This window comes from Anomaloglossus baeobatrachus, chromosome 7 (genome assembly GCF_048569485.1).
Source record: "Anomaloglossus baeobatrachus isolate aAnoBae1 chromosome 7, aAnoBae1.hap1, whole genome shotgun sequence".
Classification (NCBI taxonomy): domain Eukaryota; kingdom Metazoa; phylum Chordata; class Amphibia; order Anura; family Aromobatidae; genus Anomaloglossus; species Anomaloglossus baeobatrachus.
In genome coordinates, this window is record NC_134359.1 from 215,144,219 (window position 1) to 215,160,041 (window position 15,823).

At 51.5% G+C, this 15,823-nt stretch overlaps 1 protein-coding gene across 1 annotated transcript in view; it reads right to left on the reverse strand.

The window, feature by feature from the left end:
- Positions 1-15,823, reverse strand: part of TMEM114 (transmembrane protein 114) — a 208,460-nt gene that overhangs the window by 152,801 nt on the left and 39,836 nt on the right. The window lies entirely within an intron of this gene.

The following is a 15,823-nucleotide window of genomic DNA, read 5'->3' on the forward strand; positions in this document are numbered from 1 at the left end:
AGTTCGGGGGCAGGTACAGGTGGGATACTTTGTGAGTCCTTCCTCCCTGTGCTCTGTTGTGTGAGTACCTGCGACTTGAAGCTACACATGGACCCTCTGTGGGGGTGTCCTGGGGGTGTTTATGTTCCCCGTCCCGTATGGCAGGCAGCGCGAGTCCGTTGATGAGCCACCCTATGGTCATGGCTCCTGGCTCTAAGTGTTGCTTTGAAAGGTTGCTAAGAAATAGGCAGCACCCCTTTTCCCCAGTCCAGGAACGGGCCCAGGTGTTGTTTTACGGGACGGGTACAGGGTTTCACACCTGTTGGTCTCTTATGGGCCCCATGTCCAGGGGACCCCTGACCCGGAGGATCGCCACCGGTTGCGTTGGTGACGGGGCCTTGGCCATCACTTTCCTGCAGGCCCATCCTCCAGTCTGCCTCTCCGGAGGTCGTGAAATTGGACAGGCCGGTCAAGGGATTATTTACAAACCCAATAGTTTATGGGTGGCCTGCAAGTTCTTGGCCTTGTCTATTTTTCAAGAAATACGGGGCAAAAACAAAGTCCCAACAGGCAGTATGGTCCCAACGGGGACTTTTTCAACTTGGCAGCCAGGATCCGCTGCCTTTAATTTTTATCTTCTTCTGGTCTGTACGGCGGGGGAGGGGACTGAGGGTGCTCCGGGACATCTTGGCGCACCCTCCTCTTAACACTGAGGGCAAACCAGCCCCTCTCCCCACAATGCCGGGTGTAGGTCACGAGATCACCTGTAACCAAATCCCGATCCGGGTGGCCCAACGGGAGGTGGGAGTTGACATCCCATCGGGAGACGAAAATTTCGGCCTCCAGGCCCGGCTCAAAGATGAACCCTCATCCATGCTGGGGGTCAAAGCGGCGGACTTGGCCTTGATAGGTCGGGCCCCGCACCCGGTAGGTGGCACTCCTCAGGTTCTCATTCTCCCGGATGGTACGGGCCAGGATCTCTGCCTTCCGCCTCTCACAGGCCTCGATCTCCCGACCCAGCTGGTTTGGTCGCCGCTCCCAATACGAGGCGTCTGCCTGCCCAGGGTCTCTTTGTGCAGGGGTCTGGCCCAGTCGGTGCTCCCCGGTGCCGGCGACGACCGACACCCTCCGTGGGGAACCCCGCTGTGTCACGGCCGGCTCTGCTGCTTGGCAGCAGCCACCCCGTGGGAGCTCAGCCGAGGTCTGAGACCCGGAGACGACCAGCCTGACCTGCTGGGCCTTCTTCCGGGCAGCGCCCTTCTCCTCCCTGGCTGGGCGGACTGCCGGGGCCGAGACCTCCTCAAACAGGGCTCCTTCTGAACCGGTGGGACCACATCGGGCACTTTCCAGGAATTGGACTTCCATGGGAGTGGGGGTAGTGCAAGCCACACGGGCGGCAGTCAGCGTGCTGTGGCCGCAGGCGGCTCCTCATAGGCGTCTGGGATGAACTCCGCCACTGGTGACGGGGGTGGGGATCCGAGCAGAGAGGTAGCAGCGACCATTACGGGCAGTGGGGGAGGCAGTATGGAGGGCGGGAGCAGACCGGGTCCCTCAACCGCAGCAGCCGGTCCCTCCAGGACACAGGGGCGTGGGTCGCGTACCCTTTCCTCCAACACTGCCGCCACTTCACGTGCCTGCACGGCGGCGGCTATCCCCATCTCGGCCACCCATCGCTTCATAAAAAAGCGTACCTGGGCTTGGAGACGGCAGCACATCATGGTCATCTGGGCTTCCACCCACGCCGCTGTTCCGGGCGCGGGCTCGGGGAACTCTAGCTCTTCGGATAGGGCGGACATGGTGCACTTTCGGGTTCCAGGAACACAACGGGTGGCAGAGTCCTGGAGTCCCTGCCCTTTATTCCTTCGGTCACATGAGGCAGAACCTTCACCCGCCCCCCCCTTGGTTTTTTCGGGGCACTCTCTTTTCTTTCTGCACCACTCTGCTCTCAGGGTGCGGAGGTCTACTCTTGCGCCCTTTTTGCTTGGAGAAGACGGCTTGGGAAGGAAACTTGGCGCCACAGGATGGGGACAAGATGGCGGATTCTGCAATTTTTCAACGGGGACTCCGCTGACGATAACTTCAAGGCTCACTTCCAAAGGTAAGTGGATGGGTTCAATCCTGTTCGTGACGCCAGAAGAGTCAATGTGTACCACCCCGGGGCTCGGCCGGCTGCAGAGCCGCTCGGATCCGTGCTTGTCGGTGGGTGGCTCGAGCTCCTCACGGACCCGGGGATCACGTCGCTGTGAAAGGGGGATTTGGCGCTACACGTAGGGACTTCGGTGGGGAGGTCCATGGCCGGAGCCACGGTTGTTTGTAGGGGATTTGAGTTCGTGACGCCACCCACGGGTTGTGGTGAATGGATGGACACCACCGCTGCCGTTGACTAGGCTCCTGGGGACGGTGTTGCGCAACTTGGTGTTGATCCCCTCCGTGTGTATGGGGCATGATGGTCCTGGGGGTCCGAGGGAAGTGCTGAGGCGGGGGAACAGATGCGTGCTGGGGTGTGGGTGCGGTGCGGTGCGGTGCAAGGCCCGAAGGCACTGTTGTACTCACTATCACAAATATGCTGGAGTCTCTGGTAAACCAAACGGGATGGTGAACGGTTCCCAGCAGCCGGCTGCAGTTTTCCCCTTATCAGGTTGGTGGTTTCCGCCTTTCTCCTGCACCCATCTTATGTAGAAAATGTCGACTGCTATGCCTGAGCAACGGTAGTCCGCTCCCCTGCTTGGTATGTGCCTGGGAGAGCCCTGTTTGCCCGCAGACGCTGGCCCCTTGGGTCTCTATGCCTGGGCGGTGGCGTTACCCTAATGGTTGGGCTGTTGTCTTCAGTCGGGTCTTAGGTGGGATAGGTCCTTATGTCCAGTCCTCAATCAGTTGATTTGACTCAGCCCAGTTTTTTCTGGGGCTCGTACTGAGTCTGAGTACCCTTCCTAGTGCTCCGGTTTCCAATCGGTTCCCCGGTTCGGTACCGGCGGACCAACGCCTGGCCCCGGTCCCTACGGTTCCACCGGCTGTAATCCCAGCTCCTGCAGGCGGCCACCACCGTCTGCCTCCTTGCCAGAGGTGACTGGGCTCCAACCCAGACACCTGGTGTAGACTATGGCAGACCTAGGCACAGGTCTGCCCTTGAGCTTCACTCCACTCCACTGTCAAAGCTCAAATACACTCCCTTCAAGTCTGCTCCCCATGGGGAACTACAGTGTTCTTCCTGCCTCAGGGCCTGTGAACTCCTTGGTGGGTGGAGCCAACCGCCTGGCCCCCCATCCCTGGTGTGAACAGCAAACCCGAGGGAGGTGACAAGGGTTTTTGTAGTTTGGCTGCTGTTACCTTATTAAGGGGGAAGGTGTTTGTGTAAGGGCCTACTTGTGACAACCTGGCTAGTCCAGGGTGTCACACTTACTTCCCAGTGTGTAGCTCCACCCCCAGGTGCTAACCAGTGAATGGAAAGTCCCATTTCCATGACAGCCACCTCTAGCCCAGTCCCAGTGGTTGGCTACTAAGCTGTATGTTGTATACAATGTGATAAACACCGGTGAATAACCTCCTCCTTACCCGGAATGAATACTGCATCTTAAGTGAGGTGCAGTATCTTATGGCGACTGAAGCCTCAGGGGTGCCACAAATGTGCAGTTCCCGGCCATGGCCCCTATACAGTTGACTGAGCTGTGTTGGCAACTTCACAACTGAGAACATTGGGATGCCGACAGCATTATTAATATCTTATCAGTCGGGATGCCGCATGTGGCACAGCCATAGTTCAGAGATTGAAACAGTTGTGTTGGTGCTGAAAACAAAAATGATGCTTAAATTTATTGATTGGCTTTAATTTTCATGATCCAGAGGAACTTGTAATTACGTATGACACTTTTTATGCAGCCATATTTTTTTAATCATTTTTGCATTATTAGTAGCTAGTCTATTACATCATCTACTTAGCCTATTGAACCTTTAGTTTTCTATCATCTTAGGGTGACCAGTCTAAAAATGCCAACTCCACTCCGATGACTAGTAATTAGTAAACCCAAGCTGCAAAGTGCTGAGTTTCATACCAGACACCTAGTATCTGGTGTTGAACACTGAACACTGATTTCTCATGAAAGTCTGTTGCACAGTTTGGGTTCAGATGCTGAATAAAGTTTGTTGAAATGCTGCAGCACAGCCTATCAACAAGGTTTTTAGTTCAAGGCACTTCTACATCCACCATATGACCCTGCATGTATAAACGCCATTCTGTTTTGAGCCCGGTGACGAGTATCCTAGCAGAGATTGGTGCAAAGTGCCCTAACAGAGTCTGTTGCAAAGTGCCCTAACAGAGCCTGGTGCACGGTACCCTAACAAAGCCTTCAAGCAGTGGTAGACATATCGCCAGTGCAAGTGCACTGGGGCCCTGAGGTGAAGGGGGTCCATGGTGTCCGGTTAATAATGAGGGCAATCTGATCTGTTGTCCAAAGCTCGAGGCTCATGGGGTCCTCTGGCCAGATTGCCCTCATCACTAGCAGTGTGCCGAGCAGGGAGCGATCCTGCAACTCCCCACAGTGCAGGCTCAGTGGATCGCAGGAATCTATCCTCTGCTCCCTGCTCGACACTTTGTCTGTGACACAGGAACGTGCACCTTGATGACGTCAACACGCCGTGTGCGCCTGTGTCATTTTGAAAAGTGCCTGTCAGGAGAAGAAGTGGTGCTGCGGGTGCCCATTGGAGTTGAGCACGGTTCGCGGTTCGGGGTTCTCCAGTTCGCGGTTCGAGTGATTTTGGGGGGTGTTCTAGTTAGAACTCGAACTCGAGCTTTTTGCTAAAAGCTCGACAGTTCGAGTTACGTTCGAGAACGGTTCTATCAGCAAAAGCGTGGCTTTTTACAGCTACAGTATGCAGGGAGCCATCCCTGTGGTAAGCTGGTAACCAAGATAAACATCGGATATCCAAGCAAAGTGCTTTGTTTAGTAACCTGATATTTATCCTAGTTACCTAGTTACGTGTGCAGGAAGCTGACACTTCCCCGCTCAGCTCGCTCCGCCCCCCTCCTGCACACAGCATGTACACACACACACTCACACTCACCTGTCCCCAGCCATGCAGTCCCCGGCACTGGTGCCCTCAGCGCACATGGTCCCCACTAGGCTCCACCCACTTCACACTCTGCCGCCAGCACACATGGCCCCGCTAGGCTCCTCCCACCTGGCACTCTGCACACATGGCCCCACTAGGCTCCGCCCACCTGGCCCTCTGCACACATTACCCCGCTAGGCTCCGCCCACCTGGCAGTCTGCACACATTACCCCGCTAGGCTCCGCCCACATGGCACTCTGCACACATTACCCCGCTAGGCTTCGCCCACATGGCACTCTGCACACATTACCCCGCTAGGCTCCGCCCACCTGGCACTCTGCACACATGGCCCCGCTAGGCTCCTCCCACCTGGCACTCTGCACACATGGCCCCGCTAGGCTCCGCCCACCTGGCACTCTGCACACATGATCCCGATAGGCTCCGCCCACCTGACACTCTGCACACATTACCCCGCTAGGCTCCGCCCACCTGGCACTCTGCACACATTACCCTGATAGGCTCCGCCCACCTGGCACTCTGCACACATGGCCCCGCTAGGCTCCGCCCACCTGGCACTCTGCACACATGGCCCCGCTAGGCTCCACCCACCTGGCACTCTGCACACATGACCCCGCTAGGCTCCGCCCACCTGGCACTCCGCACACATTACCCCGCTCAGCTTACCTGCGGTGATGAAGTCCCGCCGTCCCGACCTCAGCGCTGTCACTGTCCTCCATGGCTGCCGCTTCACATCTGTCACTGCGGCCCGAGACTGTCACTAGCGGTGACGCCACAGGCTCTCGCGATACTTGGCTGTGAAGGTCATTGAACTCAGTGACAGGTCTGCTGTCAGCAGTACAGGAGAACGTCACCGCAGGTAATGTACCTCGCTCCTGACAGCAGAACTGGTCATGCCCTGCAGTGACCTGGGCTGACCTATTGATGTTAGCTCAGGTCCCTGCATTGCTCTCCCAGCCAATGGGGAACATTCTGTTCTTCATGGACTGGGACAGTGACTATGGTATGGATCGTCATGGGAACCCCTTGGATTACAGCAGACCGGGATTTGTTTTTATTTCTAATAAATTGGTGAAAGAGGAAATGTATTGGGGAGTGTTTTTTCAAATAAAAATGTGTTAGTCATCTTTTTTTTTTTTTTTATTACTGACTGGGTTGGTGATGGGGTTGGTATCTGATAGACGCCTGACCTCACCAACCCCAGGGCTTAATGCCAGGTGACATTACGCATCTGGTATTAACCCCATATATTACCCCATTTGCCACCGCACCAGGGCACGGGATGAGTTGGGGCAAAGCACCGGGATTGGCGCATCTAATGGATGCGCCACTTCTGGGGCGGCTGCTGCCTGCTATTTTTAGGCTGGGAAGAGTCCAATAACCATGGACCTCCCTAGTCTGAGAATATCAGACCCCAGCTGTCCGCTTTAGCTTGGCTGGTAATCCAATTTTGGGGGGACCCCAACGTGTTTTTTTTTTTATTATTTATTTAATTTAAAATAACAGCGTGGGATGCCCTCAGTTTTGGATTACCAGCCAAGGTGAAGCTGCCAACTGTGGTCTGCAGGCTGCAGCTGTCTGCTTTACCCTAGCTGGCTACAAAAATAGGGGGAACCCTATGTCATTTTTTTTTAAATTTTTTTATTTTTTTGGTAAATACAAGGCTAAACACCCCTTAGTGCCACATGAAAGGCACCAAAGGGTGCAAAATTAGAAAATGCAGGAGAGTGGGACATTATGTGTCTTTCTGGCATTATAATGACAGAAAAGACTGATATGAAGTGTACAAATTTATGTATTTTCCCTCCTTCAGTTTTTTGGCAGTACAACAAAAAAAGGAAGGCGCACGGATGACAAACGGATGACATACGGACCGTATACGTGTAACGCTCCTGATGCCTCGGCACCGCTCCTTACCCACTGTTCCGGTCCACGTGTCCACCGGTCACGGCTGCCGCTGCCGCTCGTGCTTTCCTGTGTCCTGTCCCCAGTCTCATGTGTCTGACTCATAGTTCTGTACAGGGTCAGGCCACGCCCACTCACCTGGTATTATGGGGCCAGCACTGCTGCAGCAAGATATGACATGAGACTGTGCTGGGTATATAAGACTGGCCTTGCCATGTGAGCGGGGCCTGATCAACGTGTCTTGTAAGCCTTGTCTTGAAAGCTAGGTGCTCAGGTCCCCCTTGTCCTGTGTCCTGTGATCAATACTATTGCCTGACATTCCTACCTGGCACCTGTGCCAGATTCCTGCACTGTCTCCAAGAACTCTGAAGCCCCAGTGACTGTTCTACCCGTTCCCTGTGGGACGCAGTCCCTGCCACGCTAGTGCAACGGCTACCAAGCACCCAGGCCTCCGTTGGGGTGCATGGCCCAGTGGATCCACCATACGGAACGGAAATGGATGCAACACGGATGCACCTGTGAAAAAAACAGACCGTTTTTTGCGGACCGCAAAAACGGATCGGTTGTGTGAATGTAGCCTTATTCTGATCTGCCATTTATAAACAGCAGGCAGAAATAAGTGAACAGTGCCCCCCAGCGTCAGAAAATCTCCGGGGTTTTAGGGATAGCTGAGACCCTGGAGATCATGATTCAGGACGGTTTTTCCGATCCCCGCTCACGTGATCACTAGTCTACACCGTATACCCATGATCACATTGCAGTAAATGACAGCGCCGGTAAAAAATTATTTATCTCCCATCTGGCATGAACAAACATGTCAGATGGGAGATAAATCTCCTCCCCGGTCCCCTCCGGTCCCCCGGTGTCGCCAAAGTGCCCCCCCACCCCCTCCCGGAAACCCAAGATGGCCGCGCGCACAGCAGCGCACCGGCCGCATTCACCCTACTCCTCTGCTTTATGTCGCATGTGCCATGACACATGCGACAGAAAACTCCTCCCCAGGCCCTGCCAGGTCACCCCCTATAACCCCAATGGTGTTCCCCAGTGTCCCACAGTACCTGTGCAGCATTGATCCCCCGCAGACCCCTCCTTCACAATAGACGCTGCCGCATGCACAGAGCGGCTGTCAGCTCAGCTTCCTGTGTTCAGACATAGTGAGTGGTGGTAACCATGCATCTGTAAGCTACTGCAATGCCCTGCTCATGAGGTAAGGAAGATAGTTGATCAGGAGAGCTATACTACATTTACAAATGGAGGAATTTGCTATTTCTGTTGCCCTGCTGAACGACTAACAAACATGAGAGTCCGTTACACACCACAAGAAAACATGTGTAAATAGCGAGCTCTGTTTAGTATTCATTAAGCTGGATAACTGGACTTAAAGGGGTATTCCATCTCCAAGATCCTATCCCCAATATATAGTAGGTGGAATAGCAATAATATCAGCAAATACCAATATTTGGAAATGTAGAATAGCTCTCCTGATTAGGCATGCCCTTACCTCATGAGCAGGGCATTGCAGCTTTGGTAGCAACAGTTACGACATGGACTCTGCTGCTGTGGACCCGGGGAGAGTGGGTGCAGATTCATTGCACCCACACTCCTCACATGGAGGGTCTGCACTCCTACGAAATGGGGGATACGTTCCCTGAGGGTGTCCCCCCATATTCTAGATGGTCCAGAGTCATCGTGGGATACTCTTATTTTTTTTCCTTAAAATAAATTGGTGAAAGAGGGAATGTTTTGGGGAGTGTTTTTTCAAATACATTTTTTTTCGTCTATTTGTTTTGGTAGTACTGACAGTTTGTGATGTTGGGTATCTGAGAGATGCCATGACTAGAGTTGAGCGCGGTTCGTGGTTCGAGGTTCTCCAGTTCTAGGCTCGAGTGATTTTGGGGCCTGTTCTAGATCGAACTAGAACTCGAGCTTTTTGCAAAAGCTCAATAGTTCTAGAAACGTTCGAGAACGGTTCTAGCAGCAAAAAACCAGCTAAATCCTATCTTGGTTTCTGCTGTAATAGTGTAAGTCACTCTGTGAATCACACTATTATGACATTTCAGTGTATAGTGTGCGTGAACAGCGCCTTCAGATCACTGCTGTTTCTATAATCGCCATTTTTTTTTTTTTCCTTGTCTTCCTTCCCTAAGCGCGCGCGTGTAGTGGGGCGGGCCAGCATATCAGCCAATCCCAGACACACACACAGCTAAGTGGACTTTTAGCCAGAGAAGCAACGGCATGTGTGATAGGATGTCCATGTCACATGTCCCTGCATTATAAAACCGGACATTTTCCTCCATGACGCCATTATCTCTTCTGCGTCTTTGGTGTCAGACATCACTGTCGCAGCTCCGTCCTCCTGAGTCCTATCGCCGATACAGCTGTATGCGCTCCATACACAGCGCTGGACAGCATAGGGATAGCACTTTCTAGCAGTCCTTTTAAGGGCTCAAACCGGCAGGGTCAGAGTTAAGGTGACAGGTCCTGAAAACAGCGACAGCGTCTGTGTAGCCAAGGTCAGGGATTTCCTCCCTGCATTTCCCTATTAGGAGGGAATAGAAAGGCAGGCTTCCATTCCTCTACCCAGACCCCACAATCCTGGCACTGTACCCTCCTGTCCTCTGCACACTCCAACTCATTATAACTAAGCCATTATACTAGCAAACACTCAGTGTACCTAGTGGCATCCTATCTGTGGCTATTGGACTTTGCTATAGTCCCACTAGTGCAAAGACATTTGCAGAGCGCGTCTGCCTGCATTGCACACTCCAACTCATTATAACTAAGCCATTATACCAGCAAACACTCAGTGTACCTAGTGGCATCCTATACGTGGCTATTGGACTTTGCTATAGTCCCACTAGTGCAAAGACATTTGCAGAGCGCGTCTGCCTGCATTGCACACTCCAACTCATTATAACTAAGCCATTATACTAGCAAACCCTCAGTGTACCTAGTGGCATCCTATACGTGGCTATTGGACTTTGCTATAGTCCCACTAGTGCAAAGACATTTGCAGAGCACGTCTGCCTGCATTGCACACTCCAACCCATTATAACTAAGCCATTATACTAGCAAACACTCAGTGTACCTAGTGGCATCCTATCTGTGGCTATTGGACTTTGCTATAGTCCCACTAGTGCAAAGACATTTGCAGAGCGCGTCTGCCTGCATTGCACACTCCAACTCATTATAACTAAGCCATTATACTAGCAAACACTCAGTGTACCTAGTGGCATCCTATCTGTGGCTATTGGACTTTGCTATAGTCCCACTAGTACAGTGACATTTGCAGAGCGCGTCTGCCTGCATTGCACACTCCAACTCATTATAACTAAGCCATTATACTAGCAAACACTCAGTGTACCTAGTGGCATCCTATACGTGGCTATTGGACTTTGCTATAGTCCCACTAGTGCAAAGACATTTGCAGAGCACCTCTGCCTGCATTGCACACTCCAACTCATTATAACTAAGCCATTATACTAGCAAACACTCAGTGTACCTAGTGGCATCCTAAACGTGGCTATTGGACTTTGCTATAGTCCCACTAGTGCAAAGACATTTGCAGAGCGCGTCTGCCTGCATTGCACACTCCAACTCATTATAACTAAGCCATTATACTAGCAAACACTCAGTGTACCTAGTGGCATCCTATCTGTGGCTATTGGACTTTGCTATAGTCCCACTAGTGCAAAGACATTTGCAGAGCGCGTCTGCCTGCATTGCACACTCCAACTCATTATAACTAAGCCATTATACTAGCAAACACTCAGTGTACCTAGTGGCATCCTATCTGTGGCTATTGGACTTTGCTATAGTCCCACTAGTGCAAAGACATTTGCAGAGCACCTCTACCTGCATTGCACACTCAAACTCATTATAACTAAGCCATTATACTAGCAAACACTCAGTGTACCTAGTGGCATCCTATACGTGGCTATTGGACTTTGCTATAGTCCCACTAGTGCAAAGACATTTGCAGAGGGCGTCTGCCTGCATTGCACACTCCAACTCATTATAACTAAGCCATTATACTAGCAAACACTCAGTGTACCTAGTGGCATCCTATACGTGGCTATTGGACTTTGCTATAGTCCCACTAGTGCAAAGACATTTGCAGAGCACCTCTGCCTGCATTGCACACTCCAACTCATTATAACTAAGCCATTATACTAGCAAACACTCAGTGTACCTAGTGGCATCCTATACGTGGCTATTGGACTTTGCTATAGTCCCACTAGTGCAAAGACATTTGCAGAGGGCGTCTGCCTGCATTGCACACTCCAACTCATTATAACTAAGCCATTATACTAGCAAACACTCAGTGTACCTAGTGGCATCCTATCTGTGGCTATTGGACTTTGCTATAGTCCCACTAGTGCAAAGACATTTGCAGAGCGCGTCTGCCTGCATTGCACACTCCAACTCATTATAACTAAGCCATTATACTAGCAAACACTCAGTGTACCTAGTGGCATCCTATCTGTGGCTATTGGACTTTGCTATAGTCCCACTAGTGCAAAGACATTTGCAGAGCGCGTCTGCCTGCATTGCACACTCCAACTCATTATAACTAAGCCATTATACTAGCAAACACTCAGTGTACCTAGTGGCATCCTATACGTGGCTATTGGACTTTGCTATAGTCCCACTAGTGCAAAGACATTTGCAGAGCGTGTCTGCCTGCATTGCACACTCCAACTCATTATAACTAAGCCATTATACTAGCAATTTTTGCTGCCAGTTTAAGGGCCGTAGTTCTGCTGTTAATAAAGCTAGATCACCACTGCAATCTACACCACCTCTCAATTTTTACTACCACATTTTCAGTCCACAATCTTGTCGCAATCAACATGAGTGGCAAAATGACAGATGCTGGTGGAAAGGGGAAGAGGCGTGGTGGAAAAGGCAAAAAAGGTTTTGTCCGTGGGGAAGGTGGCAAAGCTCCATTATCATCTGCTGAAGATAGACCATCTACCAGCAAAAGTAAGATGTCTACTACTTACCGTGGACAATCCGATGTGCTCCCTTTTTTACGGACACGAACAACAGGAACAAAGGTAGATGATGGCCAAAAAAGGAAAATGCTTGAATGGATCTCAAGTGGTCCAACAAGTGCCCTCTCAGCCACTTCAAGTACCGCATCCAAAAAACACCAGTCCTCTGAGTTGTCATCCCAATCAAACTTGCTTTCTCCCAGCTCTGAAGTCTCCATCAGCCCTGCACAGTATGGTGAAACTGAGATGGCTGAGTCTGCAGAGCTGTTCAGTCACACTATAGCCTGGGAATCAGAGGTCTGCTCCCAAGCTACAGTGAGTACAGAACAGGAAATGGTCTGCAGTGATGCCCAGAACCTTTGTGACTCTGATTCAGGCCGTGAGGACCAAGTTTCTGAGCATAATGTTGACCCTTTGTCACAAACTGTAACACCTGTGGTTATAGACAATGAGGAACATTCTGATGAAGATGAGACGCAGATACCCGATTAGGATGACAACTTAAATATTCGGTCAGGGCAAGAAGAGGCTCGGTCTGAGGGGGAGGGGAGTGCAAACACAACAATTGATGATGAAGTTCTAGATCCCACCTACTGTCAACCCCCAGTCAGGCACTCGAGGAGGTCAACAGAGGCGGTGGAGGAGGATGCAACCGACGACGAAGTTACCTTGCGCCTTCCTGGACAGAGTCGGAGCACTGGTAGCACGTCTACAACTGCATCCTCAGCCACCACTCTGCCTCTGAGCATTATTCGGGGTGGATCAACAGGTCGCATGGCCTCTAAGCCTTGCCTAGCCTGGTCCTTTTTTGACATAGAAAAAGATCGCCCAAATTATGTGATCTGTAAAATTTGTCATGGTTCTCTTAGTAGAGGTCAAAACCTCAGCAGTTTGACAACTTCTTCCATGAATCGTCACATGAATAAATATCATATGGCCCGGTGGGAAGCTCACCGTGCTGCAATGCGGCCTAGCGGAGCGAACCATCCACCGCCTGCCCCTTCCAGTGCATCCGTGCGCTCGTCATCTTCTAGGACTGTGGGGACAGCTGTCACACCTGTTTTTCCACCCACAACTTTCACCACTGTAACCGCAACAGGCAGTTTGCTTGGTAGGTCGTCAGTTGTTTTGGAAGGGGAAACAAGTGAGTGTGTACAGCTCTCTCAGACATCGATAGCACCAACTTTGGATGAAGGCAACATCATGTCTCCGCCTGCACTTTCCTCACAAACCTGCATTTTTCCAGGGACACCCTACTCAACACCGTCTACACACAGCAGCCAGATCTCTGTCCCTCAGATGTGGTCAAATAAAAGGCCACTTCCTGCGACCCATGACAAAGCTAAGAGGTTGACTCTATCCCTCTGTAAGCTATTGGCTACCGAAATGCTGCCTTTCCGCCTAGTGGACACACAGGATTTTAGAGACCTTATGTCTGTCGCTGTGCCCCAGTACCAGATGCCTAGTCGCCACTACTTCTCTAAGAAAGGTGTGCCCGCGCTACACCAGCATGTCGCACACAACATCACCGCTTCATTGAGAAACTCTGTGTGTGAACGGGTGCATTTCACCACCGATACTTGGACCAGTAAGCATGGACAGGGACGTTACATGTCGCTGACTGGGCACTGGGTAACTATGGTGATAGATGGTGAAGGGTCTGCTGCACAAGTTTTGCCGTCCCCACGACTTGTGTGTCAATCCTCTGTCTGTCCAAGTTCCGCCACTGCTTCTGCCTCCTCCACCTCATCTGGGTCCTCCACCTCCGCCCCAAGCCTGCCTGGTCAGGCCACCAGCGTTCTCACTGCGCAGAAGGAATCACGCACCCCTCATTACTATGCTGGCAGCAGAGCGCAACGGCATCAGGCGGTCTTTAGCTTGACATGTCTTGGGAATAAGAGTCACACAGCTGAGGAGTTGTGGTCAGCTCTGCGGTCCGAGTTTAATAAATGGTTGTCTCCACTCAACCTGCAGCCTGGTAAGGCCGTGTGCGACAATGCTGCAAACCTGGGTGCGGCCCTTCGCCTGGGCAAGGTGACACACGTACCTTGTATGGCTCACGTGTTGAACCTTGTCGTGCAGCAATTTTTAACACAGTATCCCGGCCTAGATGGCCTTCTGAACAGGGCACTAAAACTGTCTGCTCACTTCCGCCGTTCAAGCGCCGCAGCTGAGCGACTTGCATCGCTCCAGAAGTCTTTCGGCCTGCCGGTTCATCGCCTGAAATGCGATGTGGCGACACGCTGGAATTCAACTCTCCACATGTTACAGCGACTGTGGCAGCACCGCAGAGCCCTGGTGCAATACGTCATGACGTATAGCCTGGGCCAACGAGATGCAGAGGTGGGGCAGATCACCCTGATGGAGTGGTCTCAGATCAAGGACCTATGCACCCTTCTGCAGAGTTTCGACATGGCGACGAATATGTTTAGCGCTGACAATGCCATTATCAGCATGACAATTCCAGTCATTTACATGCTGGAACACACGCTAAACACTATTCGGAGTCAGGGGGTGGGACAACAGGAAGGGGAGGAACTACAGGAGGATTCATATGCGCAAGACACAACAACATCACCAAGGTCCAGACGTTCATCATCACCAAGGCGCCAGGCATGGCAGCATGGGGGACAGGGATCAACAAGGGCGCATGGTAGCAGGCGAGATGTTGAGGAAGGTGCAGGAGGACATGAAGAAATGGAGGACGAACTGTCCATGGACATGGAAGACTCAGCAGATGAGGGAGACCTTGGTCAAATTTCAGTTGAAAGAGGTTGGGGGGAGATGTCAGAGGAAGAAAGAACGGTTAGCACCTCTATGCCACAAACACAGCGTGGACTTGGTCCGCATGGCTGCGCAAGACACATGAGTGCCTTCTTGATGCACTACCTCCAACATGACCCTCGTATTGTCAAAATTAGAAGTGATGATGCCTACTGGCTTGCCACACTATTAGATCCCCGGTACAAGTGCAAATTTTGTGACATAATTCCAGCCATAGAAAGGGACGCACGTATGCAAGAGTATCAGCAGAAGCTGTTACTCGATCTTAGATCCGCTTTTCCACCAAACAACCGTGCAGGTGCAGGGAGTGAATCTCCCAGTTGTAACTTGACAAACATGGGACGGTCTCGTCATCTTCAACAGTCTACACGTACCAGTAGGACCGTATCTGGTGCTGGTAACAGCAATTTTATGGAATCTTTTCATAATTTTTTTAGACCCTCCTTTGCAAGGCCACCAGAGACAACAAGTCTGACACATAGTCAACGGCTGGAGAGGATGATACAGGAGTATCTCCAAATGAACATCGATGCCATGACTGTGCAACTGGAGCCTTGCTCCTTTTGGGCTTCAAACCTAGAAAAATGGCCAGAGCTCGCAACTTACGCCTTGGAGATTTTGTCGTGTCCAGCTGCCAGCGTTGTCTCTGAACGTGTGTTCTGTGCTGCTGGGTGTGTGCTGACAGATAAGCGCACGCGTCTGTCCAGTGACAATGTGGACAGACTGACGTTCATCAAAATGAACAAGTCATGGATCCAGAAGGAATTTACTACCCCTGTGTCATCCTGGGGAGAGTAAATGCTTGTGGATTTGGAATGTGCTTGATGCAAATCAAAACATCCTGTTTGCAACTAGGGCCCAAGTGCTGCCACTGATGGGGTGAGTGTGTGTGGGGCACAATTTTTGGAAAAAAAGGGAGACTCCGCTTGGAGTAACCCTTGCTTACATTGTTTTTAAAAGAAGCCAAGATGAACAAGTCATGGGTCAGCAAAGACTTTATCTACCTACCCCGGTGTCATGCTGGGGACGGTTAATTATGGCGTATTTTTGAATGAGCTTGATGCAAATCTAGCTGTGAAGTGTACAACTAGGGC